General features: G+C 36.0%; 1 long non-coding RNA gene across 1 annotated transcript; it reads right to left on the minus strand.

Moving 5' to 3' along the window:
* Positions 1–444: 444 nt before the first annotated feature.
* Positions 445–2,870, minus strand: LOC131164738 (uncharacterized). Its single transcript, XR_009139332.1, has 2 exons — positions 887–2,870; positions 445–800 (listed from the first exon to the last, which is right to left on the minus strand). It is a non-coding gene; the product is annotated as an uncharacterized LOC131164738 (long non-coding RNA).
* Between the last annotated feature and the right edge of the window lie 15,197 nt (positions 2,871–18,067).

An 18,067-nucleotide genomic window follows, 5' to 3' on the forward strand; every position in this document is an offset into this window, starting at 1 on the left:
TTAAACTGGGTTTTTCATAAGATTTATTTAGTTGCAAAATTGATTTCCTCAGTTGAGGATCCCAAATTTCAAGATTTGTCCATGCCACACTTTTGAAATAATAATAATAATAATAATAATGAGTCCCAAATATTTTGAGTTGAGTCTTAATGTTTAAGGAAAATGTCAATTCTTTTAATCTTATGACTAGTTTCTTCTAAAATTTTCAGTTAGAGTCCCTTTTAATCTAAAATTCAATTTTTCTAAACCTTTTGAGTCAAATTTCAAAATTAAACATTGTTTTGTTGAAAGCCAAGTTTTAAATGTTTAATTTGTGAAATTAATTCTTTTAATTAGATTTTGGATTTTTAGCGAGTCCCTTAAATTCAAAGCTAGGTAGCACTGTGTTATGGTCATGCTTTAACAATCGGGTTCTTTAAAGCCAAATTGGTCAAATCCAAAGTAAAAATTGGAAAGCATACATCACATGTTTTATTAAAGAGGGAGGAGCACATGCAAGTATTGTGCAGGTACATATAGGGGGATGCATGTGCAGGGATTTTACAATAGAACACTTAAAAAAAGGAATAATAATAATAATAATAAAAATCCAAAATAGGACACATGCATACAGTACCAAATTAGAGGGAAATAAAGTGCCGAGTGCAGGGAAATACAAAGGGTACAAAGAATGGATGCAGGGTAATAAATACGGCGGTACATCCACATCCAAAAGAAAAAATACAGGAAATAAAAAATACAAGCCCTCCAATCCACGATTACCATCTGGCAAAGCTGATGAAGTATCCCCCTTAAACCATCTGCGCACCAAAAGAAACGACATAAGAGTTAGTTAGCTAAAAATTCCAAAAAATACATATATATAAAAATAAAAACAGAAATCCACGTGTGCGGAGGGAAAGGAATTAATCGTCGCCAAGTTTGTTGGTGGGGAAATTGGTTAGCAGAAGAAGAAATTGGCGCCAAATACCCCCAAAGCCTCCCTATAAATATAAATAGGGAGGCTCGCACTGTAGACAGACACCCCTCAGAGATCATGGATGGAAATCCTGCAAGAATTAAGAGGGAAAGAAATTAGAAAGAGAGGGGAGGTTCTACCAGTTTGAAGAAGGAAAGGGGGGAGAAACTCTGCCAAATTGTAGAAGAGTAGAAAGGAGCTAGGGAAGAGAGTAGAATCAGAGAAAAATATAGGAGGACCTCTTTGGGGTCCGAAGGCAATTCAAAGGGCAGCCTCAAGAACCTGAAGTAGGAATTCAAAAACTCATAAGCTCACCACCACTAGAATAATCACTCAGACACACATGGAAAAATTGGGAACAAAGACAGGAGCAGATAATAAGGGGAGGTAAAAGCATTTAGTCCCCCCTTTGTTTCGTTCAATCCTTAAGATCATTATTGGATATATGTGTATGAGAATGCAGTGCCCCCGTATGAGTATCAGGTTCAGTCCTGAACCTGAGTTGTTTCTGAATCAAATCAACCCCCAGTTCTCTCAAACTCGAACCAGGATTTGGATTCTTTGATCCGAACCAAGTCCACAACCCGTACCCAAATTGAAACTCGGATCCCATGGACCCTAAAACGAACCCTTAAAACCCGATCCCCAGCTCCAACCCAAAGCCCTATTGTTTTTAATTAAACCCCAAGCCCAACTTTCTAACTAAAAACCAAGCCCGGATCTCTAACTAAAAATCGAGCCTAAACTTGCAAAATACCCTGGCCAATTTCATTTTAACCCAGCCCAACTCTCTTTTAAAACCATGACTTAGAGGATTGACTAGAAGCCCGACTGACCCTTAAGCCCACTTGATAACTTGCCCCTAGGCCATTCTGTTTTAAGAATCAAACCGGGTCGGCCCATTTTAAAAATCACCCACATCCCATTTTAAAATTAACCCCGAGCCAGGCCCATTTTTAAAATTACCCAAAGCCTATAAAAAAACTAATGAGGCCCAAATAGATCCCAACTCCCTCAGCCCACACATGACTCACCCACACGCGCTTATAGGCGTGTGACTCACTCAGACTTGTCCGAGTCCACCCACACAAACGAGTTGACTCATACGAGTCAACTCTTACCTTGACCCACTGAGTTGAAAACGAGTTGACTCGTTTTCAACTTGAGACCTGCGACCAAAGCTCTAGAACCAGAATCGTCATCAACTAGACTTATCACAACAGATTAGAACAACAACACTCATGAATCACGCACGAGTTCCACACACTAATCAAATCTTGAAAGAGAAAACAGAAAAAAACAAAGAAGTCGAGAAATAGAAGAAGAGGAAAAGTGACTTATCTGTGTGGTTAGGCAAGTCTTCACCCCTGAGGTTTCGAACCTTTCGAGCCCAAGGAGAGCTCTGATCTCCCATCTTGCCTCGCCACGATCAAGATTGGTAAGGCTCTCGGTTTCATTGAACTGGGAAGAAAGAGAACAAGAGGGAGTACGAGACTTAGGAGGTTTGGCTGGGTAGTAGAGCTAGGTCTTTGGTTTTCATTTGGAGATCAGAGGGTGAAGAAAGAATGAAAGTTGAAGGACCTATAGTTTCACTCGCAGAGGAGTTTTTTAGAGAAAGAATGAAGAGAGAGAGCTTTGAAGGAAGAGGGGAGCTTCAGGTAGAAAGGAGATCCGAGAGGCTGGTGCATGGCTGACGGTGAGGAAGGAGATTTGCGAGGATGGCGATGGGCACGGGCCACGGCGAGAGCGACGGCGTGGAGCGAGGAGATGGGTTACGAGAGGATCAGGCTTCGAGGTCTAGTGAAGGTTTGAAATCGGAGAGAAGTGGCAGAAGCTTTGGGGCGTTCGTTCGCGTAGAGAAGGGAGAAAGGAAAGAAGGGGCTATGAATGAAAAAATGAGGAAAATAGGAAAAATAATTTTTTGGGGTTTAAATATGCTTGGTAGCAGAACCTTACAGAATGCGACACGTGGCGCGTCCTCCACCTGGTGTTTTGGGCAAATACGGCTCCCTCTAAGCCATTTGATGCTTTTTCTTTCCAAGGCCTAGGATCTCACCACGTTAGCGATTCTAGCATGACCTCCTTCATCCGCTACATCTATTTTTTTTTTTTAAGTGATGTCCTGGGTGTCCACGTCCGTTCTAACGGTCCGTAACTAGTCCCACACCCCATGGAGTGGCTCCACAATACCATAAGGAGATAAATTTAGGAACCCAACAGCAAGAATCGAACCCGGAAGGGAAGAAAGCCTTGACCTCGTGAAAGGCACTCCCAAGGTCCACCCTGTCAACTGAGCCACGCCTTGGGGGCCCGTTCAATCTATTTTGTTAAGGGACAAACGTGATCGCGTCACACAGGCAATCCAGGCCACCACGACTTGCCCTACTCACTATGCGACACATGTCATAGTCTTGACCAGACCCTAAACAGACTACCTTCCTTTGAATTGGTTCTTCTCCAAACCGGTTCGAGTCCTTTAAACCAGTACAAAATCGGTTTAATTTTTTATTTAAACTATCAATAATTCACAATAAATCCAGAAAAATTACAAAAAGAAATAAAGAAAAATTGGAAAAAATTCTAAAAATATTCCTAAGCTAGTTTCATTGCGTTTTCATCTTAAAATAATTTTCATGTTAAAAATCACAAGAAAATTTAAAAAAACAAAATACAAAATTCACAAAAATATATTTTGAAGTTAGGAAAATATTTTCATACTTAGAGAATCGTAAAAATTCAGAAAATTCATAATAAAATGCCAAAAATATTTTTGACTTGATTTTCATTATTTTATTTAATTATATTTTTATCATTTCAAAATTTGGGGAAAATATAAAAAATTTATAAAAATTCAGGAAAATTGCAGAAAATTATAAAAACATTATGAGATTGGAAATTCATCTTTTTGAAAATTTTTCATCCCCAAATGCAGTCCAAAAACCTCCCGAAATATTATTTTTCACACTTAAAAAATTCTATAAAAATTTTAAAATCCCAAGAGCATATTTTTGTATGCTATTTTCTTGATTTTTCGATTCCGATGATTTTAGGAGGGAGGCATGAGCTCTTCGGCGTACGGTATGCTTCAAGTTTGAGGGAATACTTCTATAGTGTTTTATTTTGTGCATTTCTTGATAGGGAGTAATTTTCTAAGGCTTATTAAATTTATTTTCGGATAATTTTTAATTAATTAGGTACCATTCTTAAGAACGGGAGTACAGGGGGTGCTAATACCTTCCCTTCACGTAACCGAACTCTCAAGCTCGACTTTGGTAACGAGATTGATTCTATCTTTAATTGGGTAGTAATCATGTGTTCTAACCACACTAAAAGGTTAGTGGTAACTCCATACACTTTGTTTTCCACGAAAATATTATTTTAAAAATCCACCTTTTCCAATTTGCGTACCGTGGGGCAACACACACTTGGTGTTCCTGCCCCGTGCAGGGGAAACGTCGTGACAGACTCAATAACCTCAAAATATTGCCCTTGCCCCTACTATGTTGACTTTGACTGAAATTGTTACAAACAAGTCGCTTACATACCCTAATGTCCTAATTTGACAATCCAGTTGAGATAAGAAAAATAGACCAATATGGTGACGACTTCTATTAAGAACGTAATGTGGGCTTTGGCTAATGGCCATAGAAGAAAAAGATTACGAGGCTCAAAGTTCTTTTGATTTGGGATTCCAAATGGTCAAAAGATTACCTTTGGAGGGTTTTAGTAGCATCCTTCTCACTTCACGACTTTTCATTCTCTTCTATTCTTGTTCCACTCTTTTGCACTTGTGAATGAGCTTTCTTTTCTTACTTTCTTGTCTTTCTTTTACTTTTGACCTTTTCATTCCTTTGCTATCAATACCCTTAAAGATTTCCAGTGTGGGGGGTGACCTTTTGACGGGTTATAGATAAATTTATGGCTCAATTGGGATTGATAAAGGATTTTTTTTTTTTTTTTTATCAAGATAGATAAAAGATGGCATGCCTTTATTTTTTGTTTTTGCATTGGTCTTAACTGAATTGTCACTTACTAGGAGCTCCCACCTTGGGTAAAAATTTAGATAAGTGACTAGAACAACATGGCTTACAACTTAAGGCTCCAGAGGACTGACGAAGGGAGAACATTAAAATTGGTTTTTATAGGCAAACTGATTAGAAAATTGAAAGCCACCTCTCATTCGATTATCTTTCTAGAGTGTCACCCACAAGTAGTAGAATTGCACATATAATTGATTGAAAAAGAATCCTTTTATTGATAGAAAATGAATATTAAATTGTTGATTAAGAAAAGTATTTATTTAAAGCATTAGATTTAATGGGGTTCGAGAGATCATATCCATCCATATCTACCAAAACTAGAGCTCCTCTAGAGAATGTCTTCTTCACCATATAAGGGCCCTCATAGTTCGGGGTCAACTTCCCACACGAGTCACTGTGAATGAGGACGATTTTCTTTAGTACTAGATCTCCAACCTAGAATTGTCAAAGACTAACCCTTTTGTTGTAAGCCTTCATCATTCTTTTCTGATATAACTATAAATATGCCAAAGCTACCAACCGATTTTCTTCGATGAAATTTAACTGATCCAAACAGACCTGCATCCACTCGGCTTCTTTCAGTTCAACTTCCTTTAGCACTTGCAAAGACAAGATCTTAACTTCTATTAGGACTATCGCTTGCATCCCATAGTTTAATTAATAGGGGGATGCTGCAGTTGATCGAAGTTCTAACGGTGGTGTAATAATCATGTAGGGAAAATGACATCTTTTCATTCTAATCCTTATAGATGTTAGCTATCTTCTCCAAAATCTTCTTTGTGTTCTTGTTGGATGCCTCCACTTCCCCATTGATCTTTGGGCAAAAGGAAGCGAAATTGTGATGACAGAACTTAAACTAAGTATAAAGCTTGGTCATCTCATTGTTCAAATTTTTTGCATTATCTGAGGTTATTCTTTCTGGAAAGCCATAATGACAAATATGCTCTCTTTGAATAAATCAAAAAATCAACTTTTGAGTGACATTTGCATATGATGCTGCCTCAACCCATTTGGTGAAATAATCGATCATTACAAATATAAAGCGGTGTAAATTGGAAGCCTTTGGCATAATTAGACCTTAACATCCATGGCCCAAGCAAAAAAGGGCTAAGGTAGTGCCAAAACTTACAATGAGATGGGTGGAACTTGTATATGATCTATATATATTTGGCATTTGTGGCATTTTTGGGCATAAGTTTGACTAGTAGTATCCATACCTTCAATTTTTTCTAGACATGGCGTGTTTGTTAGCATAGATATCGCAGATCCTATCATGTATCTCTTCCATAAGCCTTTTAGCTTCTCCAACTTCTACACAATGAAGCAATGTCATATCATGACTTCTTTTGCAGAGAACCTTGCCATCAAATGGATAATCGCTTGATTGTCCTTTTATCATTCCCAAATGCTCTCAATGGATAGGACTAGTTCTAAACATTTTGTTTTATATCATGAAGCTAAAGATTCCCGTCAATCTCCTTTTCCACATCATTACAATCAGTTGGCTAATCCTGTAGTCTGATGAAAATTGGCTCTATTTCTTCTCCAAGTTCAATTTTAAACATTGCTACCAGGGTTGCCAATGCATATAGTTCTAATTGTTCTCTCTTAGCCAATGCACAAATTCAATTTCCTCAAATTCTTCTATCATTACCAAAATGCACTGTTGATAGGGAACTAACTTGGGGTCCTGAGCTTCCCACTTTCCTATAATTTGGCAAGTCACCAATGCCGAGCCACCTTTCACTTTCAAATTTCTAATTTTTTTGATCTATGGCTTCTTGCAACCCAAAAGCACAAGCTTCCTATTATGCTACATTATTTGCCGCATTATTATTCTAGGGGTACAACAACTTTGCTGCCACTGGGTGATATCTTTCCTCAAGGGAGATTAATATCGCATTGATGCCATGACCAAAGGCATTAGAGGCTCCATCAAACATCATTACCTATTCATCAACAACTTCCTTTTCTACTTGTAGCACAACTCCAATATCTTCATCAGGAAAGTCAAACTTCATGGGTTCATAATCTTTTATTGCTTAATCGACTAAGTACTCTACTAGTGCACTATGGCCTTCTGCATGACATAGACAATTTTGTACTTTGATAACAAGACTTTCCATTCATCCAACTTCTAAAAAACCTACTTTGAATTGCTTTATGACCTCCTCCTTCTAAATTCATTCTCTTTAATTTACGCTTTATTGGTTTACTCCCCATAATTAATACAAGCTTATGATTTACTATGTCTGCACTTAGACCTGACATATATTGGTATGGCCATGCAAACACATCCACGTACTCCTTCAGTAGTCTTACCAGCTTCTCTTTATCTTCTTCTGGAAAAAAAAAAAACCTAATTATGACTTCTTTTGGCTCTTCATCTTGACCCAGATTCACTATTTTGATAGAAAACTTACTTGGCACCATCTACTTGCTTTGAATTTCCAATATTCAGTGAATTTCCTGAGGCAACTTATCCTTTCTTTCATCCCAATCTTAATCCTTTGCTTCATGCACCGGCCTTTCAAAGTCAAGTTTGGGATCTGTCTCATTATTAGTGGAAAAGTCATTACTCACCAACCTGTACATAACAAAAAAAGAGCAATAAACAAATTTGTAAAAGTATGACAGACGAGAATATTTGGAGTGAAAACCAAATATGCATTTCATGTCTTTAATGATCAAAATGTTGTTAAAGTTTGACAAGGAAAAATTTTAGAGCACTACTCATTTATAATTGGATACTTAAACCAAAATAACAAAAGTCACTGCCCTTCAAGCAGGGAATTGAAAGCGACACTTTACTATTTAGTTTCATGGATGGGGACAGGATACTCCCAGCTTTGCCAATTTTGTAGTGATGCCTTTGTTGGATAGACCCACTCTACCTTAGCTTCCTCTGCCCCTAACTTTTCCACCACATGTACTAATATTTTACTCATCTCATCAGTCAATAGTTGTTCGATGTTTACACTATGCCCAAGAAAATTGTATCCCCATAGCGGAATGTTTTCTTAAGAGGTAGGACCTGCATCTATTCTTCATTTGGATCTTAACTGCTGAGTCAAGCCAATTTTTTCTTCTTTTATTCCATTGAATAGCTCTTATTGGGATAACCCTAAGCCAAATTTCTCTTCAACATTGTATTGTTTGGGAATTCCCTATAGATTTTTGCCAAGGCCCTTCCCAGGAATGAATCCATTTTCCATTATCTGCCTTGCAATCATATGGGATGACTTGGGAATACATGACTTAGGTATTAGTGACCCTTCACATAAATAGGTGGCATTAACAACCTCAAAGGAATAAAAGGAACATTCCAAAGATTCTTTTGTAACCTTGATAGATGAAGTTTGTGAAGATTTTGTCACCAATAGATCCTCTTCACCCATCACACATATGAGCTTCCCTTGGTAAATGAATTTAACCTTTTGGTGTAGAAAATATGGGACTATGCCAACCACATGAATCTAGGGTCTACCTAAAAGACAACTATAAGTAAGAAAAATATCCATCACCTGGAGACCAATATGAAGGGGAACCTCCATGATTCCTATTACTTCTTTTCTTATTCCATCAAATGCTTTAACACAAAGTGGCTTGCTGCATATGGGACACATCTAGAGGTAGCTTCTTTAGTCTGGACATAAGCATGACATTCAAAGAGGACCCATTATCAATCAGCAAACGAGCCACCATATGGTCCTCGCATTTTGTTGAAATATGTAAGGCCCTAATATGCCTCTTTCCTTCTTCTGGAATTTCGACATTAGTGAAAGTCACATAATTCATGGAGAGGATGTTTCCCACTACATGATTAAAGCTTTGTATGGAAACGTCATGCAGAACATGAGTTTGATTTAGCACTCTCATTAGTGCCCCTATGTGGGGTTTAGAATTCAAGAGAAGGGATAGAACCAAGATCCTAGCTAGAAGCTTGTTCAGTTGCTTTACCATGCTAAATTCACTCTGCTGGATAATTTTTCATAAATCTACATGCCTCTTAGTAAGTGACGGGCTGCTTAACTAGATTAGGGGTAGTTTTTTTTTTCCCCTAAGGAACCTATCTTTCTTGAACATAAATGTCTTCCCCTTGTTTCATCTTTGCCTTCCAATATATTTCCGTCCATTATGGGGAATAGCAACATCCATTGCGTATTATCCTTTCAAACCCCATTATATTGTTAGTTTATGCTTTTTCCACATGTTCTTCTTCGCCTCCTATTATTTGGCAATGATATTTCTAGGGGATAACTTTATCATCAACATATGAAAATGGTTTTGATAGGTGGATGATTAGTGGGGCTACTAGTCTGCCTTCAGAGTGTGTTTGTGAACTCTCTTTCTACCAGGAAAATGACAATAAATCGCCTAGCTATGACTAATGGATGGACGAGTCTAAATATTTCCATTTTATCAAATTCTGTCATTATTGCTTCCTTACTGATGGATGAACAAGTCTAAATATTTCCATTTTATCAATTTTTGACATTATTGCTTCCTTATGTTCCATCTCAGGCCAAATCTTAATCCAGCTTGCATCGATAAGACTTTTGTTGACCTTATAGGTCATATCCCTGTTTTAATTATGACAAATACTCATGTATTGAATGGCTATCTAGTTTTTTTGCAGGAATTTTAAGTGACAGATCATAATGCACAAAGAGAAGATCAAAGATTGAAGACCCAATTTCTGTTGTATTGTATTTCATATTTATTCAAAGGGTTTGTAATAGTAAATAGGTTCTTTGGTTTGTAATAATTGCATGCATCACCTGCATGATCTAATATGTAAGCTCAAACCAAGAATAACTAGAAAGCATCTAGAAAGACCGAAGGGATCGGTCAACCGACACCAGATTTTTTGGGTGTCCCCAAAAAGACCTAGAAATGACCCTAGGACACTCATACATGCACATATATATATGGTCATTTGTTTAGGGTGATTGCATAGGGAAAAAGAACTGAAATACACTGAAATTGCATGTTCGGTCAACCGTACTTGAGAGTACAAAATCGCCCAGTCGACCGAACCGGTGCCGAGTAAACTATTTGACCATGGCCCGATCGACCGTACTTCTCAGTTCATTAGTTCCCGGTCGATCAAAACCAGTCTGGGTCAACGTGTTGACCGCAGTTCGATCGACCAAGCTTCTGAAGCTCATTTGACCCCGGTCGACCGAAACCCCTTGAAGTCAACATTTTGACTATCTGGTCGACCAAGCCAAAAATGAATACCAATTACCTGGTCGACTGAGGGTCCTCGGGAGAAATCCCAACGGTTTGGTCAACCAAACCAGCCAGTTCAAAATGGCCCAGTCGACCGAACCTCGGAGAAATGGGAAATCGCCCACTTTCGGTCGAACGACCATTCAGTTCAAAAATGCCCTGGTCGACCGAACCATATGAGTTCTGGTCGATCGAACTTGTTCTGGTTGACTGGAGCTCTAGAGTTGCCCTGATTTTTACCACAGTTAAACATTTTTAAACAGGGTTAAAATGTTTGAAATGTCATTAAACTTTCCTAATAATACCCAATATGTCCCCAACGGTCATATCTCTTCCCATGTCTATATATATGAGATCATTTGTGCAAATTAAGAAGAGATTAGCAGATTTGATTAGGGTGAAATCCTCTAAAAATTCCAAAACCCATAATACTCATCTTTGAGCCTCCAACACTTATTCTTACCAGATCTTACTTCTAAAAATATAGTTGTAAGTGTGTTTGAGTGTGGTTGCATATATAGGTTTGCTCTGCTTGCTCTTATTGTTTGATATAATTTTCTTGAGAGCTAAACCTAAGTATTCTTAGGGGACTTTGTTAATAAGTCTCACCTAAGAAGACTTGCATTAAACGTCTGAGTCTTGCATATCTATTGCAATATCTTGAGAAGTTCGTATTTGTTTGTGGATTGCAAAATCTCTTCAAAACATTTTCAAATATCTTGTGGTATTTATTTTGATATAAATTTGAGAGGATATTTGTTTATGTGATAGTGATCTTTGTTGCAATATTCACTCACTCATATATTATTTGCTGAATACAAAGATTACACATCTTTTGCAAACCAAGCATATACATCATTTGATATTCACATGATTGAGACATTCTGCTGATTGATATTCTTATGGCTTGCTTGATATTCTGTGTTAACATGCTTGATTGAATATTTTGAAATACACAAATTATTGTTGATACTCTCACGTATGCATTACACTGATAGAAAATACCTTTGAAAGTTGAACTATCTAGATCACACTGAGCTTACATATTAAATCATATTGTAGTGTTTGTGATTGAGCGTATCTGGGTACACATCTGCTTTACTTGAAAGCATATTCATTGTACCATTTGGTTGTATTTTAAATACTACTATATTTCTAGGCACAGTCCTGAAGAGGGAGACTAGCCTTGGAATAGTCCCGGATTGGCTTAGACACAGTTAGGAAAGTTAGGTGCGCCATCTTGTTAAGGCGTGTAGGTTGAGGTCAGCCCCGCTAATTGACCTGGTTAAGGTTGAGGTTAGCCCTGTGCTAATTGACTTGGTTGTAATCGGTGTTGCTCCACCCTTAAGTGAGGCATTAGTGGAATCCTCGGGCTTGCGAGCTAGAGGCGAGGACGTAGGAACAGTTGGCCGAACCCCAATAACATATCGTGTGTTTGTTTATATTTTCGCACTTTATATTTACCGCACGTGTATGTTATTATGTGAATGATGTGCTTGATTTAAATTTCCGTATATTATATTTATCGGCGTATTTAGAACTGTATAGAAAGGCCCTAGGTTGTAATTTTCTATTGACATCTAATTCAACCTAAGAGAAAAGTTTAAAATTCCAATTCACCCCCGTCTTGGGAATACACCAATTCTAACAACTTTGCATCTTGTTTCTAAAAGCAACACATTCTGAGACTGAGAATTTGCTATTCTTGTTTAATAGCTACATTCGCTACTTCCTTTACATAAGTCCTCCTTGCACACCAATCCAACTTGCTGGTGAGAATAAAGGTGTAATCTCAAGGGGGGGGGGGGTGAATTGGGTTTTAAAATTTTCTTTACAAAACTTTTAGTCTAGTATAACCCTTTTACAATCTAAGTTGACTACAATCACACTATCCAACCAACAACACAATTCTTATCAACCACCTTACGAATAATTAGTGTAATGTAAAGATGATGTTACCAATTCAACTTTCAGTACTTCAATGGATAAAAGTTCCAGATCATATTTTCTTTTTAATATATATGAAAGACAATATTAGTTGCAGAAATTTATCTTAGGTACTCTACAATTTTGCTTTAATAGAATAATTTATTTCACAAGATTAAAATCAGTTATGATACCCAACAATTTAGTATTTAAATCCTATACTTCAATACATAACCAAATTTCAGAATCAATTATTCTTCTCAAGAATGAATAATAACTTTAATAGATAATTTCAATAAACCATTCTGAAGTGTCTTGCAATATAGATAATGCAATTACACAAGATTTATATCAACTGTTCATTCAATAATTCAGATTTCAAAGCTTTAACTGAATATCCAATCTAATCAATCTCCTTGATTCAAATTAGTATTCAACAATATCCCAACTTCCAGCAAGTTCTCTGTAAATATTTAAACAATCACACAGTTAATATGTTTGCAATAATTTAAAGAAATTAAAGGGAAGAAGAGCTGGAGACTAGATATTTTACAAGGTTCGGCCAGCGGCCTACGTCCTTGCCCCAAGCAACTGCTATGAGGATTTTCCTTTCCAACTTATTTCCAAGCTAAGTTACAACCTCTCCATATTAGGTGGAGATCCCTCTCTAACAAGAATACCCCTTCTCGTTAGGCAACAACAACCCTACATCGTCAAACAACAATAAGAAAAAAAAAAGGAATAACTTTTGTACAAGTAGAACTCTCACTAAGAGTAAATTAGTACAGTTGAATATCAATATACTTCAATCAATAATCAATATAGAAAGATGAAGCTCAGATGATTATCATAATAATCTGATTTAGGATTGAAATTCTCAGTAGAAAACAGTTAGAAACCGTGAGTAGTATTAGCAAGAGCACAGCAGGTACTTTAGCAAAAGTATTAGCAAGATAGCTTTGAAGAGTAGAAAGAATTTTCTTGAATGTTGATAGTTGTTGTATTTAATTCTTATTAAAAGTAAATTTTCGTATTTCCCAAGTTACTTGCAGTGTTTCCCAAGTTTTGACAAAGTTTGGAGCCCAAGAAATCCATTTTGGAAACTTTCCCTCACTGTTTAGAATTTAAAATCCCGAAGGTCAGTTGACTGTAACCTGAGGTCAGTCACCTGATCCTTTATAGTTCAGCATATTTTTCAAACACAAAATGGGGTCAGTCGTGTGATCTTGAAGAGTCAGTCGCCTGTCTCAGTTCTTTTTGCTCTTCTTAAAAACATAGAAAATGTTAGTTGCCTGATGATGTCTCATCAGTCTCCTGTCCTTCATTCAGCTTACATGTTTTTCAAATTTTGATTTCAAAACTTTACTTGGGTCTTGGAAAAACATAAGCAATACTTTAAAAACTTTTTCCATGATCTTAAAATAAGGTCTCGAGGTCAAAGATAATTCCTAAGAGCTTCATACATCAATATTGAATTGTTTGAAGTACTTACATGAGACTTGTATATGATAGAACTATCTTAAACACTAAGTCTTCATGCTTCAACTCCCATGCTATGTCTAATCTTGAACTTCTTCTTTCAGTATGCTTTAACTTCCTTCATAGCTCATTGACTTAAGTACATACTTCATTAAGCTTTTCAAGAACATAATTTTGATCTCATAAGCTTTTTTGAGATCCTGAAATATGCTTTAAAAATCATGTTAAATACTCTTAATTTGTTATCATCAAAACGAGATTAAGCCTTGTAAGTCCAACAGTTGGCCTAACAAGGTTTAGAATCATATTTTGATGGTAACAAATCAAGGGTACTTAACATGTTTGGTTAAGTTAAGTTTCAAGGCTCAATTGCTTTCATATAGATCAATATCAAGTGTTTGAAGAGATTGAAAGATGATTATGCTTAGAGACATGAGTTATAGTGAAGCTAAAGTTAATTGAAGAAAGAGCTTAAGATAGACACAAGGAATGGAAGCAAATGCATGAAAACTTAGTGCTTAGAAAGTTATAGTTTATAAGAAGTCTCATGTAAGTACTTCACAATTTTAATATGAATACTTGAAGCTCTTAGGAACAATAGTTGACTTAGAGACCTGTTTTTGAAAACCATGAAAAATATTTTAAAAAAATCTCTCATTTAAGTTTTATAAGATTAAAAGTTAAAGTCAAAGTTTTGAAAAACATATAAGTTGCAAGGACAGGCGACTAATGGAATTTAATCAAGCGACTGCATTTTTATGCTGATAATGTTAAGCAAACAGAGTCGAGATAGGTGACTGACCCTTTAGGTCATAGTCGACCGACTCAACACTGTGTTTTCAAAATATGCTTAACTTAAAAGGCACAAGTGACTGACACTCAGATCACAGTCGACTGAAGTTCTTGTTTTAACTTTTAAATAACAAGGGAAAGTTTCCAAAACTGATTTCTTGACTCCCAAACTTGGAGAAAACTAGGGAAATACGACAAGTAACCTAGGGACAACGGTAATATGCTTTATTACTCTATAAAAAGTTGTTATTTTCATAAATTATATACAATAATCAAGCACATACACATTAAAAATTCAAAGTTCTCCTGCTGAAATATTTTTTGAAGTAAAGCTGTGCTTTTGTTGAAACAACCACCCACGGTTTTCTAATCTTTTCTATTGAGAATTCCAATTCAAATCAGAACCCTAGTGATATTCTATTGAGCTTCACTTTTCTATATTGTTTATTGCTAAAGTATATTGTATTTCAATTGTACAAATCTTAGTCTAACTGAGAATTTTACTTGTACGAACAAAAGTTGCTCTTTGTTTCTTGTTTTCTTGACGATTCAGGATTGTTGGATCGTTGCCTAGCGAGAGGGGATTCTTGTTAGAGAGGCGAACTCCACCTTGGAGGGAGAGAGGTTGTAACTTCACCTGGTAACGAATTTGGGAAAGTAAAATCCTCACAGCGTGTTGCTTGGGGCAAGGACGTAGGCTTTTGGCCAAACCTTATAAAAAATCTGGTCTTCAGCTCTTCTTCCCCAATCTCTTTACTTTATTGCAAGTTTATAATCTACATGTATGTTTATTGAGAACTTGCTGCATATTGGAAGTTGCTGCAATATTGATTTTGGTTCTTATTTGAAATTAAGAAACTATATTGTTTATCATTGATTGGTTTAACAAACTAAGAGTTAAATTGAATACTGATTTTTAAATATCACAGTTAAAGTTAATTTTTTTTAAATTAATTATTCCACTGAAGGAAAGTTGCAGGTTTTATAAAATCAAATCTTTGAAATTATTCTTGATATTATTAGTATTCATTGTTGAAGAACAATTCTTGTTGACTCTATGAGTCAAATTCGATTTTGATAATGACAAATCACATGGTATTTGATCTGTGCATTGAGTTTGTGAATAGGAACCATATTAAGCATACACGGAAGGACAACGAGTCATAGAAGTCATAAAGCAAAGCATATATATATCTTGGCAAGATCCATGGAACTCAAAGAGTACAAGAATCAAGATGCAAGAGGCAAAGTTCAAAAACATCTTGGGAATAAGTACTTAGAGCTCATGTATTTACATTTTCGTATGATTTAATTTGAGGCTCAACATAACTTAGAATGATTTTAGGATTCATGCATTTCATGTATATCATTAGGGTACCTTCATGGACTTAGAAATACTTTTAAAATCATGGAAAATATGTTTTATGAAAGACCCAAGAAAAAGAGCAAAGCAAAATTTTAAATTAGAAAACAAAAATTGAGAAAAAAGGAACTTCGGTAGCTTGAACTCAACCTCAGTAGCCTGAAGATTAAGTTCGGTAGCCTGAAGAATTAATGGGAAATACAACAAGTTGGCCGAGACCCTTCGATTGCCTGACCTTGTGACCTCAGGCGCCTAAACCACTTCAAGAGCCTGACCCTCTCTTTAGGCACCTGACCGTGCATTCCAAGTTAATTTTTCAAAGGGTTAAGGAACTTTGGTCGCCTAGGCATTCACCCTCGGGCGCCTGAACCTGCGGGAAACTTAAAATCTTGATTTTTATTAAATGAACTTGCGAGTTATTTCTTTGATCCAATGGTTGAGACCAATCCTAAGGGTAAGACACTATATATATTAAATATCTAAACCCTAGAACGAAGCTAAGACACACAAGAAGAGAAGAACACATCTTATTGAAAGAATATTGAGAAACTTGCTCTTATTGCTATACGATTGCCTACACTTCAACTTCTACTTATCGAGCTTAGGCAAATCAACTCCGAAACTTGAAGGGAACTCGTTTACTCATCTTATTTTTCATTCTAGTATTGAGGTTTGATCATTCAAGTTATTATTTTCAAGAACTTCTCATCTCATTACTTGTTATTGAATATCATTAGAGAAATTGGTATTGAATGTGCATATACATATAATTTTTTTTTTTAATAAGATCATTACTTGAGAAAGGTTTTAGCTATTGGTTGAATAGTGTTTGATTCAAAAGTATATCTATTTTTCAAAGAACTTCTCATTCCAAATCTATTGTTAAAATAAGCTGGGTGATTGATAGTGAGTATATTTTCACATAGATTATTTGGATAATCTCACTACTTGATTAAGGTTTTGTCATTGATTAAATAATTTGATTCAAGTGTGTATTCAGTTGAAGGATTCATATTTTAGACATATTAAAACACTTGAATATATATATATCCTTGGTATTCATAAATATTTATTTTATAGAGGGATATTTTGTTTGGAAAACCTTATACTCAGTATTTTGATCTTTGAATTACATATCGTATATATACTTGCATATTACAAAGATCGAGCTGTGATTAAATATTTGAAAGAAAGCATATTGATATAGACTGATAAAATATTCAAGATAAAGCTTTTAACAAGTTCACCTTAGATATATTTGTGCATCTTTACAAAGTGAACTAGAACCCTAATATACTCCAAAGCGTTTCAAATATTTCTTTACTTGGGAGCTTTTGATAAAAAGGGATATGTGTGTTGAAGCATATCATACATAAACGATTGCATCGTTTCATTCATACTGAGCTTCAAGTTACATCATATGTTAATGTATTAGGAATTTGAATTGTACTCACCAGCTTGTTAGAAGCAACATTGAGTGTTTGCAGATTTGAGTCTAAATTGTAAATACGGTTCGGGTTGTGAATCGGGTGTGAGAAGGAAGCTGTACCTCTTGTAAGCAGCGGATTACGAGGAAACTGTGCATCTTGTAAGTAGCAGATTACGAGGAAGCTATGCCTCTTGTAAGCAGCGGAGTAGGAGGGAGTTGTACCTCTTGTAAGCAACGAATTAGGAGGGAGTTGTACCTCTTGTAAGCAGTGAATTAGGAGGGAATTGTACCTCTTGTAAGCAGCGGATTGTAAGGGAAGTTCCATCCCAATTTAAGGAGCAGGGATTTTAGTGGAATCCTTAAGTGGGTCGCTCAAGGCGAGGACGTAGGCCGGGTTGGCTGAACCTCGTAAAATCGTGGTTGCATTCTCTCTTCCCTTATCCTTTTTATTTTTCACATCGTATTTCAATTTCCAGCTTGCTTGTGTATGTTGAATAACTTTACACGCACTTAATTGGGTAAAAAGGAATTCATTGATTTTGTAATTCAAATCAACATTAAATTCCAACCATTAATTAGTTAAACATAGAAATAGGGATTGATTGATAAATAAGTTTCAAAGAATTTTTAAAATACCCAATTCACCCCCCCTCTTGGGATTACACCTAAATCAACAATTCTGATTTTGAATATTGAAGTTTTGAGATTGATATTGGTTATTGGAAATTAAATTGAAAAGGGTAATACTTAAAAGCATTTACAAACTTAAGTTACAAAGAAATTTTAAAAACCCAATTCACATACCTAAATTCTCACTACTTGTTACAAATTTTTGAAAACCCAAT

This window comes from Malania oleifera, chromosome 9 (assembly GCF_029873635.1).
Source record: "Malania oleifera isolate guangnan ecotype guangnan chromosome 9, ASM2987363v1, whole genome shotgun sequence".
Taxonomy (NCBI): domain Eukaryota; kingdom Viridiplantae; phylum Streptophyta; class Magnoliopsida; order Santalales; family Ximeniaceae; genus Malania; species Malania oleifera.